The following is an 8,567-nucleotide window of genomic DNA, read 5'->3' as shown; positions in this document are numbered from 1 at the left end:
GCCCGGCGCCGGCCCTCGCCCTTTGGGGGAGCCGCTGCGGCCGGCGGGCACCCCGAGAGGGGCCGGCCGGGGGTGAGCGCGTGCGCACTGCGGAGGTTTTGGCTGTTTGGATTTATTTAACAGTTAAGTTTTGTTTAAGTTTTATTTTCTGTGTGAAGTCATTTTGGGGTGCCTCCGTAGCACCCCGTTCGTCTGTCACGGCCGTCTGCAAGAAATGTGCGTACGCGCAAGCTGCGTAGCAGCCCCGCTGGCTGCTCGGTGGGGCGGCCCTGTGCCATAGGGGCCTTCGTTGAAACGGCTGGCTCAGTCCCCGGTTACTTTTTTCCTCTTGGAAGGGCCGTGACCTCTCCGTGAAAAACATAGCCACAATATATCTGCGAATATTTGCCCAGAATGTTCTCGTGTTCTCTGCAGCCAGAAGAGTTATAGTCATTTGTTTCCAAATTAGAAAATGAACATACAGACATGTAGCTTAGAAATGTGCAGACATTCCCTTGGATGCAATTTGTCCTTTGAAGGAAAAGGAAAAGAGGAAGAAGAAGAAAAAAAAGAATACCCGGTGGGATTTACCAGTGACTTTTTCTTTATATTATTCTGTAAGTCCAAGTGCGTACAAATAAAGTATACTGAGAGGTAACGACATCCAGAGGGAATAGTGCTGAAACAATGGTTATGAATTTCCAGAAGAAAGATTTCTGCTTCCAGCAAGGTCAGGATCATGTTATTGGCTGATGAAAAGTATTCACAATTTGAATTTTAACAAAGAAGATAAAAAAATCAAAAAACCCCAAACCCCTTACAGTTGCATTTTCATACAAATAATAGAAAGCGTGGAAGTGTGACTAATAATGTATAAAATTATGCATTTATTAATTCAGAAGAATCATTTAACTATTCCAATAGTATATAGAAAGTGATCAGATAACTGTTAGTCTTTTAAACAAAAACATTTTCATGCCAGGCAAGAGAGACTATGGCTTTGCTCTATTCATGTCCTCTAATGTTCAACAGAAAAATAAAAACAAATAATTATTCTCTGAGTCATGTAAATGTCATCAAACCGATCTTTTGCAGAAAGTGACTGAATTACATGTTGCTTGTTTGAATGCATTTTTGCCTGTCACAAAGCAGGGCAGAAAAAACCCTGAAAAGTTGAAATCTCTCCTCACCTCGACAAACACAAGCAAGAGCTCCAGGTTATCTTTCAGTAAATATTAACACATAAAACATTCAGAAAAGGTCTGTTTTAAGCTAGCCACTTTTCTACAAAACTTTCTTTGAGCCTTCAAGGTTCAAACATTTACCCATGTGTCGGAAAACTTGTGTCACAGCGACTGACCCCGCTTCTAACCCGTTGCCTTTTATATCAGATATAATCCTGTAGACTTTCTATGAAAAAAACATCTTATTCTTCTTTGATTCTTTGGTCTGCTGGACCTTTATGTCAGAAATCTGTGGCACTGGGCTCCAGGACTGGTATTTTTAGCCTCTCAATATGTTTGGATGAGGAAGATCATCATCTTGAAATTATCTGTTTGAGGGTTTGAGCTAAGGAAAGATGCAATGTCAAGTGTTCATTTGCGTTTCCCGGTGTGGACAGCATAGTCTGTAAAAACACCATCAAGGCAGGAAAAGAAACCAAGTTTAAAGTAGTTCATCAAAATGAAATGATAGTAGTCTCTCCCATCAGCTGGGGATCCCGCCCTCGTTTTCTTAGGAGATCCTGCTTATTCGCATCATGTCCTGTATCTCCAGTTGTCCTCCTCAGAGAGCACCTGTTGGCAAAGGATGTATATTGGATCCACTTGGATCCAATTTTCTTCTGCTCTTCTTATTTTCCTCCAATTTATTTTGCCTCTAATTCATTCAGGCAAAGGAGCGGTGTCAAAACTAACTAAATCAAGGACAGAGTCACTTTTCTGAATATGTAGATATTCTGCTGGCAGATGGGTCTCTTTGGGCTATTGGTGCTTTCCCAGCTCAGCAAAGGGTAACCCCCCAGATCTCCATCATCAAAGTGATGAAGTGCTCTGTTCACACAACTTTCTTACATGAGCTTATGTACTATTGCTGAAAACGCTGCAGTGAGTTTAGGGTGTTGGGCACTATTACTAATACTTGCTCTGGGATGCGATCTGTTTACAATCACTGTGGAGTGCTAATAGGTTTTACACTGACATTCAAAACACTTTTGAGGAATATTTTATTAGCAGCAAACACATATTAGCCAACAGTACTTAAGTGTTGAAGCTTAGCTGCATGGAAGCAGCACTACTATGTATCTGTGTACACCTGAAGACTTGCATACAATGTATTAAATGAGGAGACTAATTGCTTAGCTTCCGTTATTGGTATTTTTACAATGAACCTAATGGAAAAAATATGCTTAGAATTTTTCTCTGTATTTACAAATTGTAGAGTTTAGCTAATTAATTAAACTAATGTCTATGCTAAGTGACTTGCCTGTAAATTACTGCAAAATTTGCAATGCATTTATTGGGTTCCAGGGCATTTCACTTGTGGCACGTTAGTTTAGCAAGAGCACCTCAGAGTTTCTGTATAGATTCCAAAAGCTGTAACGTAAACAATGTGTTATTGTCTCTTTATTGTATACCTGCATGCATTTCGTTTACCTGTCCCTTTTCTCTTTACTTTTGCATTGCAAACAAGCTACAGCTGCACACCTCAAAGCTGGTGTTATAAAGAGACACTTAAGAAACATTTATGGATTCATAAGGTGCCTAAGTATTTTAATATAGCTGCCTGGATGTAACTAAAATCTGTAGTATGTGTGGCTGTGCAGTAAGGTGTTAGCACAGTTTCTAAAGATCTAGTTGTCCAGTTTTCATATTACCTTTGACAGAAGACACATGTACGTGGTTCGCTAAGCTGGAAATCTGTGTAGCGCAGTATGTGCCTTACAGCACAGCACGGAAGGTGCAGTTCATGTGAGAACGAGCAGAGAGGAGTCTTAAGGTACTACCACCAAAAATACTGCTACTCGCATTCTGTTATGGAGTTGTTGGATTTTGAAGACTTTCTAAAATTTTCTCTAAAGAGGATTCTTTCCCGGTATTATTCTTTCTGCATTTCTACATGCCTTACTGTGACTCACACTCAGGATTTGGTGGCCTTTGTCATTTTATCAGGTCTATGGAGCATTTGAATGGGAAAGGTTTTTGGGGCTAGACTGCAGAAAAGATTGCAGATACCAAAATTGCCATTTGAACAGCACTTAAGCAGTTAAATCCAAAATTGTGGTCCTGGAAACCCTGCTGAGCTATTGCCTAATCCCAAAGGGATCTAAACTATGAATGGACCCTAATTTCAACCTCGAGGAAAAACTCCTTGCATCTTGGCAGTGATGGCTGTCTTCATGTCCAACTCATGTTTAGGACAAGCCGGTCTTAAGAAAATTTCATCTACTAAAGTCTCCTGATGACTCAGGCAGGAAAGACACCTGAGAGTGCTTCTCAGACCTGTGCAGAACTCGGTTCCCTGTATAATGCAGTAGTGGTCAACGCTCAGTTTTGAAATTGCCTCTTCTCCTTTCCCTTTGCTGTTAGGAAATGTGCCCAAGAGAAGGGAGATTCTTCTGTTTCCCCTCTTCTAACAATCTGGCTGCTTTTTAAAATACGTAGTTGATCTCTGGAAAAGGGACAAAAATTGAGGTTTCACTGCCACTGATTTTTGATTGTGTTTTTGGGTTTTGTTTATTTTTTTTTTAACTTCATGGGTGTGCCTATTAAGTGCAAGAAAGAGAAGTAAAGTCAACAGCGCTGCAAATTTCAGCTTTGTACTGTAGTCTTCCCTACTAATTTTAGTTTGCTTCAGTGTTACCTAACGTTTTAAAAAACCTTCAGTGTGTGCAGGAAGAATAAAAATTAGCAAAGCAAGGCACCCCAAAACTAGCACGTATTATAATTACTTCAGCTTCATTATGTTAAATGCAATATACCTTTTACAGTTAATTATATTGTCACTTTTTTTTTTCTTCAAGAGTCTTTGCTTTCTTATTCAGGCTATCAGTTGAACAGGACTCTGAATGAAATAAGGGAAAGCCCGTCACTATTTCAGTTTGGTTTCATCTTGAAATGCATGGATTGATGTTTTGACTTATAAATCATCCCTATCTTGCTTGAAATACAAGATATTAATTTCCTTATAACCTTTTCTGGGTTTCACAGCAGTGTAGCACCTGAGTGCTTCACAAGCAAGATTTGATGAATTTATATTGCTGAAGTCCTCTGAGTGAGGTACGTGATTTACACCCCGCAAAGGGAGAAGAAAACTACAGCTCCTCCTGATTTCAGCTGCAACTGTGAATTTTCTGTTTTAACAGCTCAGACCTTCAGATTTCAAGTAAGGTTCCCAGAAAACAGGAACACCTAAATTCTGCCTGCCTGTCAAGAGCATGCTTTGAAACTACTGGATTGCTGGAGAGAAGAAACCAGGTAAGAAGCCAGTTTTTCAGCACAGCATCGGACCATCCTCACCTTTAACAGGTGATACCAAGCCTTTGTTAATACCTGTTACTACTATAGGGCTGTTACAGACAACTGCGTGTCCATAGACCTTGGAGATCATTCATCATACGCTCTGATGGGAAGGCAGTCTCTCAGAGTGGCGTGGGATCACACCAATAATGGCTCTGCAGGGCTGATGAAAAGTGCTGAGGTACAAAGATAACTGTGACTCTGACTTTTCTCAACTGCTAAACTCACAACCTCGAAGCTTTTATGTCTTAGTGCCACCTGCATATAATTTCTTAATCCCTTTGTGATTCACAACTTTTTGCTTATAGAAAATAATTATTTCTGTTAATGCCATTCCAAAGAGTTCTATTTCATCACCATTTTTCCGGTGCTAGCATAATGTTTTTAGTGAAATAATTTATCTACTAAAAATACAGTTCAGGACTGAATAAAATTTCCCATAGAATTAGGTTGAATTCAGAATACATTTGGGTCACATAAATAGCGGAGGAAACACTATGGAAAGCTTTTTCTTTTTTTTTTTTTTTTCCATAAAGTAAAATAGGTTAGGGTTGTGGGGTTTTTTTTCACTTAAAAAGAAGACTAGTTAATATTAAAAACCTAGTATTTTTTGACATGAAGGATTTAGTCCAAACTCATCTGAAACATCCTGTATTTAGTCAAACAAAATCCTTATTTTGGCAAAATGATGTTGTTTCTATTTTTCTTGGTTGAGGAAGAAAAAAACCAAACCAACAAAAAGCCTCAACTCCGAATAATTCCTCAGTTCTTGCTCCCACCTTTTTTCACTCTTCTTTTTCTTTCCAAGCTGTCCTCTACTGTTTGATTCTACACTTGCTTGTCCCAGTCTGATGATCTGCTCTTGTCTTTGCTCCTTTGTGTTCTGACTCCTGCCTCGGTTCTTCCTCTCTCGGCATGTTACCGTTACGGGGTAGTCATCGAATTATCTCCTAGCAGCTGGAGTCCAGCAGTGACTTGGAGAATCTAGGGGAGAGAAAACATCTCCCAGTCTTTAACTTCCTTGTGGAGTGCAGTGAATACAGTGAATTATGCAATGGTTGTGCTTGCCCCGCACAGTACAGGAATATAGTCAGGGAAGGCAAATCTTTTAAGAATTTAACTGCTAAATTCTGACCCATATTACTTCAGCATATGCAAACTTAATTTTTGTAGATTTAAAATATAGGAAGATCTTTAGGAAATCTGGAAAAGGCAGATCACTGACTGATCAGTCTTCTTTTCAAGTTTCATGTTCTGCCGCAGACTTCAGGACTTCTGTGTGAAGTGCCCCTAAGAGCTTAACAGAAAATAAAACCATATTTCTTTCTGAGTTTTTTCTTAGAAATGATTGAAACCTATGAAATGTTGGACCAGTTGACACCTGAGGTCCCTTCCAACCTGGTATTCTATGATTGAACCTTTTTAGCCTGAGAGTTGTCTGAAAAGTTTAATCTGACACATATGGCTTGCAAAATTTTGATGTTATTGGTTTAAGTTTTGCCAAAATTAGCTGTAGCTAAATGAAGAAATTAAATGAGAACATTATAAACTTATAGGTTGCAATACTTGGCAGAGAAATTCTTTCCTGATTACTTTAAAAGCCAGGCATACTTTCACCCAACACAATGACAAGACCATTCAAGTGCTTCCCCTGAGAGAAAGTTCCTGTAGCGGGTTACCTCTCTTCAGATGAAAAAGAAAATGTATGAAGACTCCAATTAGAGAAGGAGCTCTGAATGCGAGAGAGTCTAGCCAGGAGTTACACATTTACAAGAAACCAGGCTTTGCTAGCTAGTATAGCAACCTCTAGTGTCTTTTTTTCCCCCTTCTTTTTTCTTTCTTTTCTTTTTTTTTTCTTTCCCTTTTTTCCTGCACTAGTCTCTTGTTTCAGTCATCTTGCAGTCTAGCTGCAGGTATACTAACAATGTAAATTACCTTTCCATGCTTCATTTGGCAGTTTTGCCTTTGGGTAGTCGCTATACTATTTTTGAAGCAGCTGATGAATGTAAGCAGCCTACTGTACTCACCGAGGTTTCACTAGTGTGGCTGTAAGCAGAATTTGACCGATAAAATGGTCTTTTTCTTCTCTGCAGTATTGCTTGCGTCTGCTGGTGACAGGGCTGCTTGTTTTATCTTAGTGCTTTTATCTGTTCTACTCTCCAGTAAGACCCTTCTTCCAAATGGCTCCGTGCTTCCAGGCGTATTTTAATAATTCATCACAAAAAGCTAGAGTAAGCAAGATAAATAACACAGTATGATCTATGGCTGCACCTCAAAGGCAGGAAGCACAAATCGTGTTTAACCACAGAAGCATCAAGCTCTCATCTCACTTTGCAGACAGGGAGTGGTATACTTGAAAAAAAACACCTGATTTATAAACACCTTACTTTTATATTAGAAAAAGAAGAGATGGGTGGGAAAGTTCACAAAGCAGATGGTAATTATTTAAAAGGAACATTATTCAACGATATAAAGGTGGATTTGTGTGCATAACAATTATTCAAAAAAGTATTAATATAAAACCAGCCAAACACAGTGGTAAATGTCAGCTCTGTTCTTCTTATATGGTATTTTTTGGCCTTCTGTGAAGAAAAGCCTCAATAGTTATTCAAGTTCTTTGTTGAAACTGAGGTCTTTGCATGTTATTCAGGGTTATTTCGACTATTTTAGTAGAACTGGCTGATAAAAATATACCTGAGCATGCAACAGTTTGATAGTTGACTTCTCTTTCTTCTTTGCCCCCCCTTCCTCTCTATTTGCTTCAGCGTCCCTATTCTTCCACCTCCCCACCTCTCCAAACCCTTAGCAAATTCCTACTTCTATACCTGTCCCCGCATCTCTTAGCTCTTCCTCTAAACGTTCCTTGGTGATACAGGGGGTCTATCCAGTCATCATATCTCTCTATATTTCCAGAGATAGTTGATGAACTGTTCACAGTGTTCACTGTATGCTCTCTGGTTTTTGAGATCCAAGGGGCAGCAAAGAAGAGCTAAACATCCCCAAATACTGGGCAGTTGGGCAGTGAAGATATAAAATGCCAATGAGTAGAGGGAGAGAGAGCAGGTTTTTTGGGATGCCCAGTGGAAAAAAGGGTGGAAGCTTGTAATGTTCATAATAGTATTAGCTTCTGCTCTTTGCCTTCTGTTCCAGCTTATAGATGAGAGAAGAGGATTAGGCAGCCGTCGGGAGAGCAGGGAGATAAGGTTCACTGTGCAGACGCCAGGGAGCAAACTCTGGCGATGATACGGATGCTCCAGATGTGCCAGCGATGTCCAGTAGTGCCACGGATCTTTAAGCTCACTGGCGCCTCTAGCACTTTTCTCCTTTTTTGGAGACCTGCAGAAGCTATTTCATTCTCTACAATTCCTCACAAATCTAATGCTATGTCTTAAAAAAACAACAATCTTTAACTTAGATATTTGTGTACAGCAAGTTTGCATTCTGCTAAACTGTTGGTCTTCAACTTGCTTTTTCTTCATCCCAAGTACAGTACTTGTGCCTTTCTCTTCACATCTTTTTTTTTTTTTTTTTTTTTTTACCTCATCCTTTAAGTGTTATGAAATGTCCCACTCGTTTGTATAAATGACCACAATCTGTCATTGGCTCAAGATATGGGGATGATCAAATGGTTGAGCTTATGTATTTTTAAATAAGAATGGTAGTGGAGGTAGGTAAAGCTCCTTTCATTCACCAGGACTCTTGATCTCTTCACCGGCTAGTTCACCAACTGGAAGTTGTGCAGAAAAAATCTGGTATCCATGAACTCTCGCCCACTGACAATTAAGATGGTTTCATGTAATTGAAATAGTCCTATGCATATTAGTTAAACAGAATGAATTTGGACAGCACCCAGAAGGGTTAATGCAGTGTGAATGTTTCCAATACTTTTGTTACGCTTTAGTGATCTTCAGAGAGCCAAGTAGTCTTATTAATCAGTAGCCATATAATGTATGGTATTAATAATGTAACTAGCAAATACAATAGTTGCTGGAGGAAGTACTTAAAAATACACTGTGTTCGATCGCAGTTAATGTGAGGGTATCTCTTGTCCGTCTCTGCCATTATTTCTGT

Source organism: Charadrius vociferus, unplaced genomic scaffold (assembly GCF_000708025.1).
Source record: "Charadrius vociferus isolate BGI_N301 unplaced genomic scaffold, ASM70802v2 scaffold141, whole genome shotgun sequence".
Lineage (NCBI taxonomy): Eukaryota > Metazoa > Chordata > Aves > Charadriiformes > Charadriidae > Charadrius > Charadrius vociferus.
This window is presented reverse-complemented; position numbering follows the sequence as displayed.